The sequence below is a fragment of the Prionailurus viverrinus genome, chromosome C1 (genome assembly GCF_022837055.1).
Source record: "Prionailurus viverrinus isolate Anna chromosome C1, UM_Priviv_1.0, whole genome shotgun sequence".
NCBI lineage: Eukaryota > Metazoa > Chordata > Mammalia > Carnivora > Felidae > Prionailurus > Prionailurus viverrinus.
The window spans coordinates 150,547,018-150,570,953 of NC_062568.1; the positions used below are offsets into that span (position 1 = coordinate 150,547,018).

At 39.7% G+C, this 23,936-nt stretch overlaps 1 protein-coding gene across 2 annotated transcripts in view; it reads right to left on the minus strand.

The window, feature by feature from the left end:
* The window catches only part of ST6GALNAC3 (ST6 N-acetylgalactosaminide alpha-2,6-sialyltransferase 3), a 539,841-nt gene that overhangs the window by 245,302 nt on the left and 270,603 nt on the right, over positions 1 to 23,936 (minus strand). The window lies entirely within an intron of this gene.

Consider the following 23,936-nt stretch of genomic DNA (forward strand, 5'->3'; position numbering starts at 1 on the left):
ATCTCTTAGAATCAAATAAGACTTAAACATTAATACTATAATTTGGAAAACAATGCTCAGTATTTTATCCCCTTTGGTCCCACTATAGAAAGGCTTGGCATGGCTCAAGCAAAATTTCTGGTGATTTTTACGCATCACTCCACTTCTTTAGTGCTCACCAGAATCCAAATTATCATTATATTCATTCCATAATACACTAAATATACATCATGGCCTAGGTATCATGCCTGTTTATCATCCAGAATAAACAAGCATCAGGTGAAACAGCAAACAATGAGAGAAATCTGACTCAGGATGGTCTAAATGTCAATCTTAGATTGTTTGTTGCTAGAAGAAAACTACACAGAAAAACTGGGAAGGAAGAAGAAAAGAGAAAAAAAAAAGACAAGCAATCAAATATATTATATAGACGGGAAACTTCCTGGGTCCCATGTGCTATTATTCAGGCACAATGTCACATTAAAAGGAATAGAGTTGTTGGGGGCGCCTGGGTGGTTCATGTGGTTAAGCGTCTGACTTTGGCTCAGGTCATGATCTCACAGTCTGTGAGTTCGAGCCCTGCATCAGGCTCTGAGCTGACAGTTCAGATCCCCGAGCCTGCTTCAGATCCTGTGCCTCACTCTCTCTCTCTGCCCCTCTCCTGCTTGTGCTCTGTGTCTCTCTCTCAGAAATAAAAACAAAAAACAAAAAAAAACATTAAAAAAATTTTTAAGGAATAGGGTTGAACAAATATAACAATTTTAAAACAATTCCAACTTTACTTTGGCTTCTCAAAATTTGATAGATAGATATCTAATTTACAGTCCAATTCTCCTCCCTCTTTTTAATAAACTTTTAAGTTGAAAAACACAATTTAAAAAAAGCATAAACAATAAATATACAACTTAATAGATTATTTCAAACTGACCATGAGTAGGTAACCACCCCTCAAAGTCATGAAAGAGAATGTTACAGAGACCTCAGAAACCCCTCCAATCCTGTCACCATACTCCTCTTTCTGTGCCCAAGAGGTGACCACTATCCCAAACAGTGATTAACCTGGTCTGCTTTTGAATTTCATATAAATGAAATCACATAGGTAGCTTTTAACACCTGATTTATTTTGTTATATTTTGTGAGACTTGCCTACATTTCATTCTTTTTCAGTGCTGTATAGTGCCCCATTATATAAGTAGAGAATTTGTTCATCCATTCTATGTTGATAGACATTTTTATTATTCCCACATGTGGCTATTATTAATAAAGCTACTATAGACATTTGTGTGCATGATGTTCAGTGCTCATATATAGTCATTTGTTGGAGTATATATCTAGAAGCAGAATTGCTAGGTTATAGGATATGCATGTGTTCAATTTTAACAGACAGTATAAAAAGTTTGTCATGGAGGTTGTACTAATTATACTCACATCAGCAGTGTAAAAGAGGTGCAGAGCTGCATATCCTTGCCAACACTTGGTCTTGCTGTCATTTTTGGTTTAGCCATTCTGGTGATATTTATATCTCATTGTGGTTTTAATTGGCATTGCCCTGATTAGTAATGCAGCTGAGCATTCTTTCACTTTTCTATTGTCCGTTTCACTATCCTTTTTTGTGAAGTGCCTGTTTACGTGTCTTTCCCATGAAGAACACTTCTTGAAAATCTCCTTCTTCCCTTCTCCTCTTCTCTCAGGAGCCTCTCCCTCACCTCAAGCCCATGTGGCTAATGTGACACACTCCTTGCCCCCTCACCTGCTCTCATGTATTTTGCTTAACATGGATTGATGTGGACTAGCTGCCATAGTTATTTTCTTACCTCTTTCCTTCCTCTAATATTCAGATTCTCTCTCTGACTGAGATACAGTCAGCAGGAATTCTCCCCCTTTCTTCTCTGCTGCTATTCTCTACCATCTTCCTGTTTCTGCATCACCAAAAGCCTGCGAAATTTCTCTTTCACATAGAAGTCTTTTGTAAGTTCTGTGAGGTTTTCTAATTCCCTTTCATGCCTCTACCACTCCCTTATGTCATGTTGGCCACTTGGCACAGAATGAATTCTGAAGATGAGCTAGTAAAGAAAGGACACACGCAGGAGGCCACTCTAAGGTCTCGGATGTCAAATTCGATCCTTTCCCAGAAGAAGCCTGTTTTTCTGGGACACGAGCCACACATTACAAAGAGCACAAGCTGCCTAGCAGCTCTCCTAATCTTCCTCTAGGGTAGACTCATGTCTCAGTAACCTCAAACCAAAGCCATTATCAGATTCTGTCTTTCCCCACCATGGAAAACTACTTGGCCACAGTATGACAGGCACAGATGGTACCACCAGCTGCAAGTTTTTTGAGCTCTTGTTGACTCTAAACTGCCCTTAGTCTTAATCTCTTTGCAGTTTGCTCAGTAGAATGAGAGATGGGGCCAAACTTCTAATCAGGGAATAAAATTTACAGTGGGAGATTTAGCAGGGTCTGGTGAAGGGTGAGATGGGGTTAGGGATATTGGCAAGATGCTTGGGGACAAGCCCTGAAAGAAATCTATGGATAGTCAAAATGAATTTGAAATTGTTTAAGCAAAGGATCAGGGAAGAGACATAAGTAGAGAAAAATATTCTTAGTTCTGATGATAATCTTTCTGTTGGTCCAAAAATGGAGCCAGGTCTTTGTACCATGAAAGTTATGTATTAAGTAAGGAATGAAAGAAGTAAAATGAAGGACCATTCTAAGGAAGTGTTCTCTGTGTGGTTAGAATAGCCTAACATGACCATTCTGATTGTGGGAAGTGCCATCCAGCAGACCTGGATGACTTTTTGTATGACAGAAGATACTAAAAAAGCAACTGTAAGAGTAATTTACATGGATTCTGGGTCCTATATAAAATAAGTAAACATCATGCATTCCATGCAATTTTTTTACGTTTATTTATTTTTGAGAGACAGAGCGTGAGCAGGGGAGGGGCAGAGAGAGAGGGAGACACAATCAGAAGCAGGTTCCAGGCTCCTAGCTGTCAGCACAGAGCCCAATGCGGAGCTCGAACCCACGAACCGTGAGATCATGACCTGAGCTGAAGCTGGACGCTTAACCGACTGAGCCACCCAGGCGCACCACCCCCCCCATGCATTTCTATCCAAAGATCTTCTATCCCCCATCTTCTATCCAACGATCTGTCAACAAGGAAACATGAAAGCTAGAAAAGACTGATCATGTATCTAACTGCTGGGGACAATGCTACCAGTTCAGACAGCTTTCTCTCATCCTCCAAAGGTAAGAACCTATAGGTCCTAACCAAATTTTTTTTACTCTTCCTTTTTGATATCCAACTACTATCAAACACCAAGACCACCAGTGTAAATGTAGGGAAATGAGCCAAAAGGCCTGGAATAAGCCCTTTTTCCTTAAATACAGTTATATGTAATATCTGTCCTTACTGAAAAAAGTGAAGAGATAGTGCCATCCATGCAAAGGAGTCAGCAGTACCAAAGGGGCATGTCTAGGGACACTATCTTCTCATCCTGAGGAGTGACACCATGACATTATACATCTGCAACCCCTGAACCCAAGTAGGCACTCAAGAGAAAGTTCAGTTACATAATGGCAATGAATTGTTTCAGTTTTTGCCATGTGCCAGATACAACACTAAGAACTTTATATACACTCTCTTGGCAAATCCTCACAACAATTCTATGAAGTTGGCTCCATTATTGACTTCCTCTATAGTTGGGACTTAGAGAGTTTAAAGAATGGAATGAGTTCCCCCAGGTGGTACATGTGAGTGGCAGGTTTATAAAAACCCAAGGCCTGGATACTCAACAATGTGGCTTTCTTTATTCCATACTTCAGAGGTTCTGGACAAACTCCCAATTTTCAATTTCTCAAGCATGCCCTGGAAATATTTGATTCAGTGCTTTCTTCCTTTTCAAGATTTCTTTGGGCTATTTCTTTTGAAGTGCTTTGATCTTCATTTTTCCTATCTATAGTCTGACTATACACAGGTGAGTTTTTGTTTCATTTCTTTTGAGTGAGTGTGAATGGGGGAGGATATTTTGGTTTGCTAGTTTTATTTATTTTTAAAATGAATTTTTAAGCAATAAAAAGTAACCCAAAAGGTAAAAAAAAAAGGAATATAATGCTAGTAGATTTGGCTAATTTATATATGTATGTTATAATATCCAGAGCAACCACTAAAAATACTCTATGGAGTGATATAATCAAAAACACTATAAATAAAGACATTCAGAATCCTAAAACCTGTTCAAGTAACCCTCAGGAAGATAAGAAAAACATACGGATCGAAAGTGGAAGAAACAAACAAAAACCAAATAATAATATGGCGGACTTAAGCCCTAATAAATCAATACTTTCTTTGCATGTAAATGGTCTGAAAACAACAATTAAAAGTCAGAGATTTCTGCAGAGTGGATAAAAACAACAACCCAAGGGCACCTGGGTGGCTCAGTCTGTTGAGTGTCTGACTTCAGCTGGGGTCATAATCTCACAGTTTGTGGGTTCGAGCCCTGTCAGTGAAGAGCCTGCTTTGGATCCTCTGCCCCCCTTCCTCTCTGCCTTTCCCCTGGTCACACTCTCTCTGAAAAATAAACATGAAGAAAATAAAAACAAACACAAGAATCCAATAATATGCTGTCTATCATGTCTCAAGGAAATTATGCTGAGATTAAAAGGCCAATATCAAAAGGCTACTTGATCCCATTTATGCAACATTCTTGACATGACAAAATGATAGATACAGAGAACAGATTAGTGGTTGCCCAGGGTAAGGAGAGAAAAGGAGGGAGGTGGGTATGGTTATAAAACAGTAGCACCAGATCCTTATGGTGGAACTGTTCTATATCATGACTGGGATGTTGGTCATGCAAACCTACACGTGTGATAAAACTGCAGCAAACTGAACCTCCCGCCCCCCCCCCCCCCCGCCACCACACACATACACACACAACTGCATTACAAACCAGTTAAATCTGAATAAGCCCTGTGGATTATATCAGTGTCAACTTTCTGGTTGTGATATTAATCTATAATTCTGCAAGATGTTACCACTGAAGGAAACTGGGTGAAGGGTATATGGGGTATATCTGTATTATTTCCTACAACTGATGTGAATCTACAATTATATCAAAATTAAAAATTAAAAATAACTGATGGAGGAAATATACATTAAGCAGGAAATCTCATTTACTTCTGTCTCTACATCCCTCCATTCTCTTCTCCAGGAATAACCATTGTGGCTCTTTTCTTACACATCTTGTCAGACATAAGCTAGAGTCTCTCCACATATAAATATATTGAATGCATATACACATATAGATTTACAATTTTTATACAAATTTTAACACCATACACACTTTTCCCCAACATTGCTTTATCAATTTACCTTTTTGAAAGTTTTTATTTAAATTCCAGTGAGTTAGCACACAGTGTAATATTAGTTTCAGGTGCACAATATAGTGATTCAACACTTCCATACAGCACCTGGTGCTCCTCACAAGTTCCCCCCTTAACCCCCATCACCTATTTAACCCATCCCCCTGCCACCCCCCCACACACCTCCCTTCTGGTAACCATCAATTTGTTCTCTATGGTTAGAAGTCTGTTTACCAATTTATCTTTGAGCTTTCAGCCATGATAGAGCTCCTTGTTTAATAGCCACACAGGATTCCAACTTATGAAAAACTCCTGATTGACTCAATCAGTCCTTTCTTCATAGAAAAACACAGTTCAACCAAAACCAGACATCTAGTTTATTTCCAAATAGTGCCTATTACAGACAAAGCTCCAGGGTGGGCCAGTGCACACTGATTTGATTTTTTTCTAACCATGTCTAACCATGACCCCATACATATCCCCTCGAAAAGCAACCCTTGGTCCTGGGCCCCTGGGAGCTAGGCCTAGATCCTCCAGTCACTTCAGAGCGTGCTGGACCCTGAACTTAGTACATGCTGACCAGAGGCTTATTTATCTCCATGACCATGCCCCTGGCTTTGCATCACCCAGCTTCCCATTGTTATTTTTCTCTATTTTTAGGCTTGTAAATTTTCCTTAGCAAAAGTGAACCTATGTATAGTTTCCTAAAGATATTTGTCTCTACTTTATGAAGATGTTCCCTCTCAGTTCGCTCCCAATTACCTAGAACACCCTTTTTCCTTATTTATTTACCTCCCTGCCACCCCTGCCATGACTTGTCCTCCTGGAATGAATGAAATAATTTTTCTTGCAACCCCATTTAGACAAGCAACTCAATCAAAAGTATAATTACCCTTTCTTCTTGAGTACGATGGAAGGAAGGTGTTCTAATATGCCTTAAAGGTGTATAAACATGTACAAATAGTGTGGTGTTTACAATAATGGGGAGCAGGTACTCATATTTTGACATCATATGCCCCCTCCCCTTTTGTTCTTCACAAATCACCTCCCCTTATCTCTGTGTAATTTGTGATCTCCCAAGGAGGCACTTTAGACAGAATGGTGGGTATAAATTAATGAATTTTGCTGTTAAAATAAATAAAGAGAAAAAAATTGGGCACCTGGGTGGCTCAGTCAGTTAAGGATCCAACTCTTGACTTCTGCTCAGGTCTCACGGTTCGAGGGTTCAAGTCCCACATTAGGCTCTATGCTGACAGTGCAGAGCCTGCTTGGGATTTCTCTCCCCCTCTCTCTGTCCCTCCCCCACTTAGGCTTTCTCTTTCTCTCTCTCTTTCAAAATAAATGAATACATTTTAAAAAATTAAAAAAAAAATAACGAGATAAACAAAACTTGGCCACTTCCCAATGCCTGTTGTAGAAAGCCACAACAAAAAAGCGTTTTTGGTTATTTTGTTTTCAAAACCAGTCACAGCTCAGCTCATGTACTGGTATGTTGGCTCATTTCTGCCAGTGAGCCAACAAAGTGCTGACTGAATTGTGTGTGTGTGTGTGTGTGTGTGTGTGTGTGTGTAATATTAGTGTCAAATTAAGGTGCCATACATAAATAGCATACCGTGACATATTTATAATCACTTTTAAGTTGTTCCATGTAATTTAAAAATATACGTCTCCAATGTTTAGTAAGTGCTGCCTCTATATCCGTTGAGTAAACTTGAATGAATCAGTGAGAATGCCTGTTCTTGTCAATGGTTGTTCTTAGATCATCTGTGTCTCCATGTCAGATGCCTGTTTTATTAGTGTTGTTTATTAGTGTTTTATTGCCTGTGATTATGAAAGTTTAGTAAAAGTTAGGTGATACAGCTTTTCTTTGGCTTTCCTTCTTCAGACAAATATTCTGTAGCCCTTGCTATATTCCATAATGTGCAAGCTCTGACTCTCCCTAACCATTATTACTCGGCACAGCAGGACTACTTTAACGTCTGATCTATTCCACCAGGTGAAGCAAACAATTTAGACAGAGCACCACAGCTGCTTGATATAGGATGTCCTCATGTTTTGGCTCCCTTTTTTTAATACACCCAAGCACCACATTTATTTTTTCAACAGCTGCTGCACATTGCACGGATTTCTTAATTAGCTAATGTTTGGAAAGCCCTTTGAAGATAAAAAGCCCTATATAAGTGCTAAGTGTTATTATTACCTTGACAAAAGAGTTCTCTTTTACCTTGGCTCCCTGCAAAATGTGTGAGCTTTCCTTCTCTCTAACTAGCGGTAGTCAAACCATAGGTACATAAATCACAGGAGAAAGAACTCAGAAATTCAGCTGTGGCCCCTGAACGCAGGCGTCTGGGCACCCTGGAGTGTTTCTCATGTCTTAATGTAATCTTTGCCAGGCACCATAAGAAAAAAATGCTGAGCGAGAAGACACATTTTCAGGCTCTAGAATGCTTAGGGGGGAATGCAAACACTTCTAGGACTCTCTTTCTTGTGAGTGTTTTGCGCATCAAACTTAACATTTGTTTCTCTTGGCTTGATTTTGGAAAACAAAGCAAATGTTGAGCTATCACAGATTGCGTCCTTGCAAATAGATTACCCATGGCCTAGAGATGAAAAATGATTTTCCTGAAACATATAAATGTATGAGGTGCCTTCTCCCTTCCTCATTACCAGGAGGCAGGATACTAAAGAAAATCTACAAAATGATGGGAAAAGGCAACGAAAGCCTCCACAGTTCAATGCTCACACCTTACCCCCACCCCATGCACATCTTTGCTTATCAAAAACACTATCCTTCAAAGGTACAGAAGATGCAGCTTCTGTCCTGGAGAATTTTCCATTTTACTGTTAATAAAACAACAACAATGATAACTTCCATTGGCACCTATTTACTAGGTCTTGTGCTATGTGCCTTACACATACTATTTACTCCCCACAACAACCCAGAAAGGTATTGATTATTATTATCTCCATCTGCCAGGGGAGCAAAGAGGTCAGGGAGTTCAAATGACATGCCCCAAGCTATCAAGTAGATGATGGGAGTCATAATGTGAACCCAGGTTTTCTTGGCCACAAAACTGAGCTCTTTCAACAAATGATAACACTTCAAGGTCATAGTCATTAGAGCCACAAGAGAGGTACAGAATAAGTGTGGCGTCACTCCTGGTGCAATTTTTTATTGTAGAAAGGTAGCGGAGGCAAGGAGCACGTCTGGCTGGTACGATCAGGGAAGTCATTGCGAAAATGACTTTGATCGCTTTGTGAGGAGATAGCGTGGCTACACTCAGCACAGTATGAGAACTGGCACTCTCAGATCACCAACTCATGGATTAACGTTTGCTGTCCCTCCCACTTCAGAATTTAGTCAAGGGATAGAAGGCCAAAATAGTGGAAGATGAATAGAAAGACCAAATACTCATGTCATGGAAATTAGCTCTGTCCTTCAGTGCTAATTCATATACATTTTTTTTTGAATTTTTAAAAGTAAATACATTACTTAAATTTATTTACAATAAATTACGCAGTTAGCAGTTTTTCCTAATGGCACTGGAGTTTCAAATCTGAGTGCCTGGGAAGACAGAGGACAGTGGTGGCATTAACTGAGAGAGAAGGAATTGGGGACGGGGGAAATAACAAATGCTACCAAATGATCCAAAATTGGAAAATTTTCCACTAAAACCCCCGACTGGTAGGCGAGGACTATGCAAGCAGCTTTAGTGCCGTCTGCCCACGAAGAACCCTTAATCAGCCTGCTTCTCCTATCACTTGAAAGCTGCTGTCTCTGCTTCCTGGTGCCAAAGTACACTTATGGAACAAGGACACACTCGACAGGCTCACATGCCAAGAGAAAAACACTTTCTGGTGTCCTCCCTAAATGATACTAGGAGTAGAAAATGCTGTCTGTTATTACACAGCTCTAGGGCTGAAACTCTTATGAAGGTAGAAATCCATACTCCAGATCAGCTTTGAAAAAATCTCTGGGAACTGGGGACAATTCATAGTTCCCTGCTGAGAAGCAGGAATAGGGACAGTGAGATGCTCAGTGGCGAAAGCTTGTTTGTGGCTAACAGATTAGATAATTTTTTCAAGAACAACATCCTTGTGAGCCCTGTGATTACTGTCAAGTAACTGAGCTTGTTGACCTACAAAACATAGATCAAAGACTAAATCTGCATTTCACACAAGATTCCTTCCAGGCTCTAGAAGCAAAGTTGGCCAAGCTGCTGATTTAAAACCAGAAACATAAAACATAAAATATTGTCACTCAGAAGTTATAATGTAGGGGAGGATGGCAGGGTTCAGAGATCAGAGAAAGAGAACCTTGAACTCACTGCTGCCAGACAGTGCCATGAAAATTCTCTGTAATTTCGTTCAATCGTCCTTCCCAGATAAATGGTCCCTTATTCCCTTTTAGGTCTCCAGGCTTCTTCTAATGGAACCACTAGCCTTTCTGTCTCCCATAGATCTTGCATTTCCCACCTCTACTTTTTAATTCCAACTATCACTTTTTTTTTTCCTGGAATGCCTTTCCAACCCATCTCCCCATTTCCAATCCTTTCCCTTGTTCAATGTCTACTTCATATGTCACTTCCTCAGGGAAGCCTTTCTCTCAGGGAGAAGTATAAATAGCACTTCTGATTCATTTCTCATATGGGAACAAGTACTTTTCCCTGTGTAATGATGCTGTTTAAAGGACATATTTTGGTAATGGTTTTATTAGCCTGGAATCACCTTGAGAGTGAGATCCTTATCTATTTCATCTTAGATTCCTTTGGCTCTCAGTCCAGTACTTTGAAGAGCAGCAGATAATAAATAAATATTTTTCCAATAAAAGTTCACTCGACAGTCCTCACATTTATTATCCCTTATTGCCAGGTGCTATTCTAAGTGCCGGAATATGCTATGAACAAAGTTGGCTAGCTTTTCTGACCTAATAAAATTTACATTCTAAAGTATTGGACAGACAATAAACAAAATAAGTAAGCTATGTAGAACAGCAGATGATTATAAGTACAATGAAGAAAAATAGAGCAGAGAAGGAAGATAAAATGGGTCAGGTGGTTGAAATTTTAGATTGTATGGACAGATGGGCAGATGGATGAACGGCTGGATGGATGCATGAATGGTTGGGTGGGTAGATGCCTAGGTGAATGGATTCATTACACAGTAAACAAACAAACAAACAAACAAACAAAAAACTGGCTTTATCAGTTTGGGGGAAAAAACCTTTCCCCAAACACTGTCTACTCTCCTTCTAGAAATCAGTTTCTGGAGCCAAAAAAATAATGCTCATCTCATCCACAATAATTTTAGAGAAATAGAGGACAGAGAATTTGATTTCTCAGTTTATTGCCATATTGACTTCAGGTGCCCCTGAGCAAGTCATTTTTGGTAACCCTGTAAAAAATATTTTAATGCCTAATACTTTATGAAGAAACAGTTTCTTTGGGTCAGAAAAATCATGTTTTAGTCTGGGGACTCTCCCATAAAAAGAATGATCTTTTCAAATGAGAATTAGCCATTGAAGATGGAAATATGAGAAGGGAGATTTTTACATTGAAAAGTGGATGAGTTATCTGGGTATGCTAATTTAATCAAGTCTAGAATAAAGATAGGTTCCCCAAAGCATTTGGGATTTCATATCTTTAGACCCACGGTGGCCACTTCCTATATCACAAAGGAGTTCATTTATTATTACTAATTTACTAATTTTTATTTGCAACATGGAATGATGAGAATAATTTCATGTGTCACCATTCTAGAGATGAATGAGTACCTAGTCCAAAAGGATGACTAAACTTCTCATGCTTGGTCTCTGTTGCATTGTTACTGGAAAAACAGCAACAGGGATGGCACTCTCTACATAATTTCACAAATTGATTTCAATTTTAGGGAAAATATCTCTTTATGGCTAAAAGTCTACTTTAGACTCAGTGGAAAACATTCAGTGTATGAGAACATCTTTTCAGTGTTCCAAGCTAGCTCTTTCTTTTTAAATTTTTTTTTTCAACGTTTATTTATTTTGGGGGCAGAGAGAGACAGAGCATGAACGGGGAAGGGGCAGAGAGAGAAGGAGACACAGAATCAGAAACAGGCTCCAGGCTCTGAGCCATCAGCCCAGAGCCTGACGCGGGGCTCGAACTCACGGACCGCGAGATCGTGACCTGGCTAAAGTCGGACGCTTAACCGACTGCGCCACCCAGGCGCCCCGCAAGCTAGCTCTTTCAAAAGCGAAAGCAGCATAGCCATTCAAGGGCATTTTCATTTTAGTCATGATTTTCAAGACTTACAATATTATGGATTAGGAATTTTCTGCCTACTGTAGAGATAGTATTGCTTAATGTCTAACGTGGCCTCTGAACATTTCAATCCAGTCTCCGTTTCCACTGTAAGCCATGCGCTCTTGTTTCCTTTCCCACTTCATTCCTATTTTCTTAGTTTCTAAGACAGAAGCAGATAGAATGGAGTCTGTATATGCTACCAAAGTGGGGTGGGGATCGGGGGAGGTCGCGGGTCACAGCTTCCGTGAAATGGTTTAACGCAAGGACTCAGAATCAGATTGTCCAAGTTCATCTGCTAGCTCCACAACTGCTATCTGTGTGACTCTGGGCGAGGTAGCTCATTCCTCTGTGCTACTGTTTTTCCTTTGGTAAAATAAAGATACTGCAATAAAGTTTCCATGAAGGTTCAATAAGTTACTATCTATAAATAGCTTACAGATAGTAAATGCCTGGTGTGTGGTGAGCTCCATGTCAGTATTTGTTATTAGTTGTTCTTCTGCAAGTAGAAAAGGAAAAACCAGGGAGAAAGAGAGAGAGAGAGAGAGAGAGAGAGAGAGAGAGAGAGAGAGAGAGAGATTGATTCTTCTGTGGCCACCGTCCCAGCTTTCTCTGGCTAGGATTCAAAGTGATGTCTAGGCATGTTGACAGACTGGGAGGCAGGCCCCTTAAAGTATGTGCCTGTAAGGGATGGAGGGGCTCTCTGGGAAATAATTCTTCCCAATTGCTGAGCCCCACAATTTGGGCCCAGTAACAAAGCCTTTGTCTTAGTGGAGAGAAGAGTTATTCCGATTATATCGGATCCGACTTCAGACTAGTCTCATAAGTTAAATAGACCTATTTGGTTCTAGGGAGATAATGAGCTATATTAAAAAGGAAAGAGATATTTTACTAAAAATTCTGTAAAACACTGGAGAACAGACAGCACAGTGCTGAGTCTGTCTCTGAAAAGAGTGTAAGACAGTGATGCGAACAGAGAGGTGCTATCCTCCACTGCCACAGAGCAGTAATGGGGCAGGGGGAGGCAAAGGTGGGGAATAAAACTTTCAGTGGTCGCAGACAGCCCAAATGGCACTTAGCTAGAGAAGGACTAAAACTATTGATTTCCACAGCCCTCTGAATGCTGCTGGAACCAAGATAATAGTGAAACTTTTGCTTTGTTACAATATAGTGATGGCAACGTGGCTCGTAAACTATAGTCATAAATAAATTTTACCTGCTAGGCTTACGATCCGAAAAAGTCAGGGAAAGGATAAATTATTTCATCCACAAACAAAGCATTCACAAGCATTAAACAAATACTTATAAAGCCCCTCCTATGTCCCAGGCGCCTTGTGTTAGGTGCTAGGGATACCAGGGGGAGATAAAGCAAGCATGTTTGTGCACTCCTGGAACTGGCAGTCTGGAGGGGTGAGAGACACAAGTCGCCAGGCAACTAGAAACAGTCAGTGCTCTGGAGGGGAAGGTACACGGTGCTATGGGAGCACATGAGGGGCAAACAACCTGAATTTGGAGCACTGGTGAGGGCTTCTTCCCTCGGGAGTGACCTCTATGCTGAGAGCTGAAGAATAACTAAAATCTAGCCAGGCAGAGAGGGAGGAGGAACATTCCAAACCATGGCAACAGTATGTACAAGGGTCCAGATGCTTGCCTTAGAGAAAACTGTTGTAACCAGGGGTCAGCAAACTATGGCCTCGGGCCACTGCCTGCTTCTGCAAATCAAGTTTTGTTGGAATACAGCCGTGACCATTTGTTTGCATACTGTCAGTAGCTGGTATAACGCTGCAATGGCAGCATTTACTTCTGCTCTGCAAAGCTTAAAATAGTTACTATCTGGACCTTTACAGAAAAAAAAAATTGCTGAGCCATGGACTAGATCAGAGAGGGCAACTGGAAAAGTGGTCAGCATTCTCCTGGTTAACTTCCTCCTGGTTTTGGATTGGACAGTAATATAAGCAGAATGGAATGAGTCGACAGGTACACTTTTCTGTGCACTTTACAACTCAAATTCACAGCAACAGCCCCTGTGGCACCATGAAATGTGCCTCTGTGGCATGTTTTTACATTTGTGCTTCATGGAATCCTTTTTATAAGACACATTTTTATCCAAGATACTAGGAGGCACTAACTCGCTTCATGCTGCTGAGACCAAAAATGGTTTCTAGATTATGGCTTCAAGTTTCCAGGAACACGCAGAATAAACCACACGATCTGAAAAGTCACATGACAAGCCCTCTTAGGGTGAAATGCTGAAGGCAGATGGAACACCCAGTGTGGCCACACTGTCAGTTCTTGACATCCGGTTCAGCAAAGGACACTTACTTTGGGGTTTTATAATAACAAAAGCTTTACTGAACTTTTGCCCTATTCAAAATTTAGTACATGCTTCTCTGGGAACCTTCTCCCCTACCCATCTGTAATCCTACTATCCTCTGTTCTTAGTTATACTTATTTCCTTTGCCTGCAAGGATTCAGATAAATATCCTCACTTCCTGTTCCCATAATGCACTGTGTGTACTACACAGTACCATTTCTTTCCTGACATCTGCCCCATTCCTGTAAGATCTCTGAAGGCAAAGCTGTGTCCTTTTCACCACTGTAGGTCAGTGCCTGAAACACTCGTGGGTCCTCAGTATATATTAACTACACGTACTATGGAGTGAAAATTTTACATATGGTTTGCTCTATAGCTAACAAGCATAATACATGAATAATGAACCATATGTTTCTGGTATCAACCCCCATTTTCTTCACACTAAGGAATTATCCAGGTGTCACTCAGAGAATGGTCTCTTCTCTGGTGTCATTTATGTCTTCTTCTGGTTTCTTTGTCCAGATTAGGCAGGCCCCCTGATTCTCTGCCTCAGAGGCCACCCTCTCTTCTCTAACGCTGACCTGCTAGAATGTCACTTCCTTACATCAGAATTTTTAATACTAACTGTAAGTACTTCTCAATCTCTCTTATATTAAAGAGATTTAGCTAACTGTATTTCTGTGGAGTTTTATTTGTCCTAATTAAAAAAAAAATTTTTTTTTCAACGTTTATTTATTTTTGGGACAGAGAGAGACAGAGCATGAATGGGGGAGGGGCAGAGAGAGAGGGAGACACAGAATCGGAAACAGGCTCCAGGCTCTGAGCCATCAGCCCAGAGCCTGACGCGGGGCTCGAACTCCCGGACCGCGAGATCGTGACCTGGCTGAAGTCGGACGCTTAACCGACTGCGCCACCCAGGCGCCCCTATTTGTCCTAATTTTTGTTGCAAAGTGCTGGTTTCCAAATCTTATGCCTCACAATGGTCCTATTTATCTGCTATAGTTTTCTGTTTTCAGCACTTGTATGTTCTGCCAGACCGGGGAAATGGGAGGCAGTTTTTACCAAGAAGAAAAAGTGATTTCTTGATTGATTTCAAATTATAACACCAGGAGTACTTTGGTACTTGCTGGATGGGAACTTTCTGTTTAATCATTTTATATGCATGACCATGTAAAAGAAATCAAACCAAACAGGGAAAGATCTAAAGCTTCTCAGCAAAGTAAGGTGTCCAAAGTAGGAGAAAGATCATGGTACATGGCAGTCGTGTTGCAACACTGTATCCTTATCCTTCTTACTTAATTATTTTAGTAGTAGATAATCCATGAGGGTAAAAAAAAAACTCACAAGTAATGTTTCAACAAATGCATGAATCAACTAGAACTGACCATGCACATTTTTTGCACTTAGGATCTACTTTCAAATTTCTAAAAATATAAATAGTAGGCACTTCAGGGGCGCCTGGGTGGCTCAGTCAGTTAAGCATCCGACTTTGGCTCAGGTCATGATCTCACAGTCTGTGGGTTCGAGCCCTGTGTTGGGCTCAGTGCTGACAGCTCAGAGCCTGGAACCTGCTTCAGATTCTGTGTCTCCTTTCTCTCTGCTCTTCCCCTGCTCACACTCTGTCTCTGTCTCAAAAATAAATAAACACTAAAAAAAAATTAAATAGTAGACACTTCATTTGAGAAGCTAAATAAGAATCAGAGGAAAAGAATTTTGGAGGGGTCAGTCATATTAAGTTTTTAAAAGATCATGGACCTGAATCCACACATTTCTTGCCTGCTTTGAAAGCAAAACAAAAAACAAAACAAAACAAAACAAAACAACAAAAAACAAACAAACAAAAATGTGCACTGGACGAAATTACACTGGGTTAAAAACTAATTTCATGCACAGATTGACTTAAAGGGAAAACGTGGCATAGGGGAAAGTAATTCTGAAATGGATTATGAATCAGTTTCAAGAAAATGAATTCAAGAAGTTAATTCTGAAAATAAGGAAACCTTCCAATATGGAAAGAGAGGGACTCAGTCTACGGTAGTAAGGCAACAGCTTTTTCTGCTGCTAGCAATTCTGTAATTTCACACCTAACACATATGTTTTGTCAAGGATTGTGGATAATATAAGGACTTGAGGGAAAGAACAAAGAAGAGAGAGAAAGCAAGTAAAAGTAGATTACATTTATAGATAAATGTATCTGTGCCATTGATACAGGAATGATAACCATGAATTAGACTAATGAACCCAATGTTCAGTAAATTAAATACACTGTAAATGGCTCTGTTAGTTTATCAATTTTCAGAACGTGGAAAAACGAAAAGACTATGCTTGTCATTACTTTAAAAGAATTCTAGGGCCTAGTTTTACATACATACTCAAAGCCTTTGTGAATTCTTTCTTGAAAAGATCTTAATTATGTGGATGACACATTGATTTTCACTGGCACAGACCTCTGAGACACTTGGGTCCTGGAATTATTTAAGATATCACAAAAAAGTCTACTCACTATAGTGTCAAAGCAAAAATAATAGTTTCATCTTCAGTAAGTATGGAAAGGAATCTAATTCGTAAAGAGTTTTGTAAAAAGATGGGTTTGTCTTAATGATTCTGTCCAAAGTGTCCTTGATCCTTCAGAAGGTCAGAAGTCCTTCATTTCCACAGTCTTTCTACCTAACTGCCCAAACATCCAAGATCTATTTTTAGAGTTTTAACTGTTCCTTGTACTGAGTTTCACAATATCATTCTGCCTAAAGTAATACTTGGTACCATTATTGCCAGAGACTAACAATCTAGAATAAGAAGCCTTAAGTGACAAAGAGTTTTGGAAACGTTTTAGCATATTAAAATATCCTTCCTTCACCTTATAGGGGGAAATTAAGAACAAGTCTGATCTAAGAACTTTAGATTTCAAATACAGTTAGTTTTTTTTAAAAAATCTCAAGAACCAAGAAGTGGAAGCAAGCAACCCAAGTGTTCATCACCAGATGAACGGATAAACAAAATGTGGTATATACATACACTGGAATATTATTCAGTCTTAAAAAGGAAGAAAATCCTGTTCTATGCTACAAGGTGGATGAATGTCGAGAACACTATGTTAAGTCAAATAAGCCAGTCACAAAAGCAAATTCTCTAGGATTCCACCCATATGAGGTATCTAAAGTAGTCAAATTCATAGAGACAGGAAGTGGAATGGTGGCTGCCAGGGGCTGAGGGTGGGGAGAAGGAGGAGTTGTTTAAGGGGCACAGAGTTTCAGTGTTGCAAGATGCAAAAGTTCTGGAGATTTACTGCACAATAATATGGATGTACTTAATACTACTGAACTGTAAGGGCACCTGGGTGGCTCAGTTGGTTAAGGATCTGACTTCCACTTAAGTCATGATCTCATGGTTTGTGAGTTCGAGCCTCGGGTTCTGTACTAACAGCTCAGAACCTGGAGCCTGCTTCAAATTCTGTGTCTCCCCCTCTCTCTGCCCCTCTCCTGCTCTCACTCTGTGTCTCTTTCTCTGAAAAATAAATAAAACATTAAAAAAAAGTTTAAAATAATACTACTGGACTGTATACTTAAAAATGGTTAAAATGGTAAATTCTATGTTATACATTTTTCACAATTAAAAAAACATAAGGTATGTTTCTGACTCATTTACATGTAATTTATCGCTCATTTGGAGAGAAATCAGAGAGCCATGAAACCCTTGCCACGAGTCGGTCCTTTAATTAGCTTCTAGCTCTTTTTCTTACACACAAAATCTCCTATTTTGACAGGATTAAATGAACAGGAGTACATGAAAGGAAAGGTTTAAATTTTCCTTGAAATTGAGACGCTGACTCCCAGAAGGCCAATGAGGTTCTAAACTTGAAATGTACACTTGACAATCACTATTAATAACTAAGATATACCATCAGACCAATTCCCCAACCTACTTACTATGTATGAACACAAGCAATTATGACTTTGCACAACACACATACCATATACTACAGAGCATGGAGCCAAATTAATGCATAATATAATCTAGCATGGATAATTGATAACAGGAATATTGATTAGCCACCAGAAATATTTCATCTCAACATTTTGTATTTTCATTATTAAGCAAGGAAATAGACAGGTATATTTATTACTGAACTCTTGAAAAAAAAAAAGCTGGAGTAGAGCATATTTGAAATCAGGGCCCAACGCTGTTCATTCTCAACAGAGCACTAGTTATTAAGTTGTATAACTTAGTGTTAGGCTCCAAGTACTGGCAGGATGAAGAAAGTGTAGTGTTTGCTCTAGAGATCTTACTACAAAATGAAGAAGATAGATAGACCTTTATAAAATTAGAATGTAAAGAGAATATGTAAGAGCTATAAAAAGGGGAGTGGTGGTGCTGTAACAATGCAAAAGAGGGGAAAAATCAGACTAAAGCCATAGACTTATGGTCATTTAGATTCTGCTTAATAACACGAGAAAAAAAAATATATACTTCCCATATACATTCCATTTTGGAGAGTTCTGTTTGACTAAAAATTCTTTCCTAGGTAAAATGAAAGTATGTCCCCTTGAGCATACACTTGTTTGGAGGACTGACACATTAATTCTCTCCTCTCATCTACATGGCAACCCTTATTATCAGTAATTAATTAATTAATTAATTAATTTTAACATTCATCAAAGTGGGTGTGGAAAATCCAAGTGGAGCTGAGCTGGCATTTGGATATAAGAATCTGGAAGGTTGGAGAGAAGTTCCAGCTAATGATGTGCATTTGGGAATCACCAGGCAATGAAATCCTCCACCATTTCTCAAGCCTTCTTTCTTCTCTCAGCTATACAAGTCTAACCGTTCACCCATCCTGGTAGATTCTACTTTTGTTTTAGCTCTCTCATCTTGCCTGCAGTCACTATCCTCATTCATTTTAATAGCCCCAAATTGCCTCTCTGTACCCAGCTCTGCACACTTCTAAACCATTCTCCATATCGCAGCCAGACTTGGCCTTACTACGTGAATTTGCTCAGTCCACTGTAACAAACCATCACACACTGAGGGGCTTAAACAGCAGAAATATATTGTCTTAAAGTTCTGGAGGCCAGAAGTCTAAGATCAAGGTGTTGATCTCAAGGTGGTATCAAGGCCCGCTCCCTCTGCAGATGCTAGGGGAGGATCTGTCCCAGGCCTCTCTCCTAACTTCTGATTGTTCCTTGGCTTGTGGCAACATAACTCCAATCTTCACATGACATTCTCTCTGTGATCATGTTTATCTCTTTAAATGGCAGTTTTTAGAATAAGGACACTTAGTTATATTGGAGTAGGGGCCTACCCTACTCCAGTGTGATCTCTTCTTAACTAATTACAATTACCTTATTTCCCAATAAGGTGTCATTCTAAAGCACTGGGGTTGGGATTTCAACAAATGAGTGGTGGGGCTGAGGGATACAACTCAACTTAGAACACTTATAACATATAAATCAGATCCTGTCATTTTCTTTCCAAATGATCTAATGGCTCTGTATTGCCCACAGGACAAAGTATAAAATGTCTTAACATGGTTTACTAAACCCTTTATAATCTGGTCCCTAGTTTCCCTTGTGTTTTATCTCTTGCGACCTTCTTCCCCAGAAGCTTACTCTCAAAGGGCTTTAACTAACAGAAATGTGAAGGTACGTTCATATATAAGTAAATACAGTGCAAAGTGCCCAAAAGAGTTTATTATTAACATTCAGAAGAGGTGGTGATTATATTCATTAAGTTTTTATAGAAAAGGAAACATGTGAACTGAGTCCAGAAGGGTGGAAAGAATTTAGGCATTAAAGAGATGGTGGAGAAAAATCTTCTCACTGGAAATAAAATAAAATAAAGTAAAGGCAGCAAGGAAAGAAATCAGAAGATTGGTGTTGGGGAATGGACAGGAAAATTTTGGAAAACTAGATGGTGGAGGGCCATGAATATTACACTAAAAATTTTAGACTTTTTCCTATTGACAGTAAGAATTTGCTAAATATTATTCATGATTCCCATTTACATCTCATTCTGGCCTTTGGAAGTCCCATCTCGTGTACACTGACCTACCTATTTGGGCACATGCCTCTTTGGGTAGACCTTAGTATTTTCTCCAAGCACAATTTCTCCCTTCCTTCTTTCCTCCCCGCCCCCCTTTCCTGCCCTCCTTCCCTTCAGCCCACCTGCCTTCCTTCCATCCTTCCTTCCTTCCCTTCTTCCTTCCTTCCTTCCTTCCTTCCTTCCTTCCTTCCTTCCTCCCTCCCTCCCTCCCTCCATTCTTTCTTCTTTGTTTCCTTCCATACAATTATATTTAGATCTCCATAAGATTTCACTACAAGTACTGACCTAGGACAGAGATGGCTCAGAGAGAGGAAGAATAGCTTGGTGGCTATTGTAATAGCTCTTGTTGCATTATGCTCAGGTATAGATTATCACTATGATTTGGCATCACTACCAGGAGATTCAATTAACAGGTTATAGAATTAGAATGCCATTTGCTGTATTCTTTTTGTTCGTGATACTTGCTTAAGTTTTAATTAACTTTCATTATCATCTCATCACCTGCTTTATATCTGTAACTTCCCTGTCCATCTCAGCTCTCCCTATGTCCCTTCATTGCTTTACTGTCCTTCATAGCATTTAACAACATCCAACATACTTATGTTATTATACTTATGTTATTATACTTATGTTATTTTTTTGTCACTTTCTTCCATTCCCCACTAGAATGTAAGCTTCATGAGGCAAAACAAAACAAAACAAAACAAAACAAAACAAAACAAAACAAAACAAAAAATAAACCTTACTCTATTGTTTACTGCTGTATCTCTGGAGCTTTAAACAGGGTTTGGCACATGACAGGCACTCAGTGTTGTTAAATGAATTACTTTATTTTGGTCTTTATATCTGGAGCCCATCAAAAGCATTCTTGCTTCTTGTTAAGACAACAGACAACATCAAGAGTCCAGTAAACAAAGGTGATGAAGGGTAGACTCAAGAAACATCCAGGAGGTAGCATCTAAAGGATTTGACAATTCAGTAGATGCTTAGAAAAGAGGAGAGAAATAAATCAAAGCCAATTCAGATTTTCAGGCTGACTGAGTAGGAAAAGTAGGAGCTACTGGCAAGGACAAAACCAAGAATACTAGCGAAAGGAACAGGTTTGGAGATTAATGTTCTAAAAACTGATTAACAGTGTAATTATAATTCCCTATAAAATATCACTTTGCTCTGTAATATATTATTTTGAAAAAGCAGAGAAACGTGATAAATCCTCACATTCAAATAACCTTCTTTAAGCCAACAGTATACACATACAAGATAATACCATATGGGAAGGCGAGACAGAGAGAGGCAGAACAAAGGAATTCTGACTTTGATAGATTAAACCCTTGACTTGATAAATGGTTCATGCAGATCAGTAATGGGAAGTCTTACGTGCCAACACAAAGAGCCAAAAATAATCTTGTAGTTTTAAAGACTGAATGAATGATATGGCACTCTGAGCTTGGAAAAGCCTCAGCTGTGATCATAAAATATGTATCAAAAGCGTTGGCTCTCTGAGTGATACGTAAAGTTCCTGCCTGGCTGTGGTGGAAGTTATTTTTTCTGATACAGAGTTGGCCAAATTCAGATTACAGATTCTACATTTTATAATTCTTCTAGCATAAATTGCTGCAAACCAAGCGAAATCCAGAACACACTTTTTCTTGGTTTGTGGAGAAGGTGGCAGTCTATAAAGGGAAATGAGCCAGCAGATTTATCCTCTTTATCACAAAGGGAAATCACAATGCATATCTCAAAGTGGAAAAGAAAAAGATCATATATCAGAAAAAGGACTGAAAAGAAATCTACTAAAATGGAAAGTTTCCTTGGAATACATGTAATTTCTATTCTATTTCTTTGCAATGGATATTATTATCCAACTAGGAAAAATTAATTAAAGGTTTTTTTTGAAAAATGATCACTGACCCAAGTTTCTTGGCAATAAGCTTATGGGTCATCTTAGAAATTCTGGCAGTATAGCATCTCTACTGAAAAAATAAATTAATGGGGGGGGTATTTTATACCAATCCAAATCACTTGAGTTTAAGGGGGGAAAAAAAAGAGAATCTCTATGATTGTTTTGGAAACAACCAAAGCATAGGCAATTCTTATCACTCTGATGAGATGCTAAGTATATTAAACTAAATTGAATTCCTAGATACTCCTTAAATTCTGTTTTAATCAACAAAGTCAACCCCTGCATCTGAAAATTATTTCAATAAATTCAATATTTTCTATCTCTTAAAATTTCCCCTCCTATCTCAGTAAGAGCCTACCGAAACAGTTTTGCTTTCTTTGTCTTTGCTTTGTTTAAGAGACCATAATAGAAAAGAAAAACAGCAGAATTCAAAGGGTAAATCTGATAGCCAAATACAGATGAATGTTAACATTCTCAATACTGGCTACATTCCCCAAACCAATATTCATAGACTTTCCAGAGCAACAGTGGCAAAGCATAACTAATCATTTGAAAGGAAACAAAATAGAAACCTCGCCCCTATATACTCATTTGCACATGCACATACCTTATCAAATTCCATAACATTTTCGATACATAAAGGCTGGTTTGATTTTAAAACCAATCAACCAACCAATCAACAAAAACTTCGAAATACAGCATACTCTCAGCATTCAGTGATTTAAAATTCATCATTTGGATCTGAGAATTCAGCCAAAAGTCCATTATGTAACCTATACACTCAAATATCTACCTTAGGACAGGTTATAGTTCTAGCTATTGAGAATGTGTTGTAAATGGAGCAACAAGGTCCCCTCTTTACTAGAGCTGACAAGACAGCAGTGGAGGGCCAGCAAGAAAGAAGGGGCCATACCCCAAGCTAAGACCAACTCTAGGACTCCTCTATAGGATAGGTGATGGCCCAAGGGCAAGTGGACTAGTTGAAGCTCCAGGGCCAGGCCTGAGGTGGCAAAACTGAGAAGCCTGGGACAGGACAGTAATCACTAGGGTAGCCACTGTGGGTCCGTGGCAGTGGCAGCAGCATAAGCAGGATGGCAACTATAAGAAAGAGAAGGGTGGAAGCAATTTCAGCAGTGCCTTTGTGGCCATCGCCCCCATCAAGATGGGAAATGCCATCTGGCATGGTGCCATGTAAAGGAAAAATGAACCAGGCAGCGCTGTACAAGGGCAAGAGGTGTGCCTCTACCTTGGACTGCCCCAAGACCCACCTGCTAGCAGGTTTATGGGATAGGCTGGGGCTGTGAAGTCAAAAGGGGTCCAAGTCTATGTCTCAGTGTCCATGTCATGACTGGTGAATGGGTATGAGCCCACAATATGGAAGGCAAAGTTCAGCTCCTGGCTGGCCCTACTGGGACTTCTGGGGAGGGGACAAATTTATTACAAGATGCTTCTTTGCTGCCACTCTTTGAAATTGGTTGGCTTAAGGGTTCTCCATGATAATGGATGAAGGTATGGTGAAGGCCCTGAATACAGAGCCAGAAGGTACAGGCCTCACCTGCAGTCTGGCTTCCAGATCATCTTGCAGCTCTGAAGTCTACACCCAGAACACCTCCTTGTCATCTTTACTGCCTCACCTGCCCAGCCCTGGGCGGGAAGCCCTAGCTCAAAATCAGATGGGGCCACCCTGCTGGAACCTTGGCCAAATTTCTGCATTAATCTATGTGGTTCAAAACAACAATAACAACAACAAAACAAACTGGACATGGTAACTTAATAGTCACTGGAGAGGGGCCAGCGTGAGTTATGGCATAAGAAGGGAAGGTCTCTCTGAGGAAGGGACAAATGAGCTAAGATTCTTCAGATGACATTGACCAGCTACATGAAGACCACAGACTATAAAGTAGCCAGGTAGAGGAAACAGCAAGCAATCCCATGGCAGCAACTTGTGAGGCATGTTCTGGGATCAGAGGGAGGTCAGTGTGGCTGAAGAGAAGATGTGGGCAGGGCTCCCTACTGGCCATGATAAGGAGCTTGGCATTTATTCTCACTGCAATGAAAA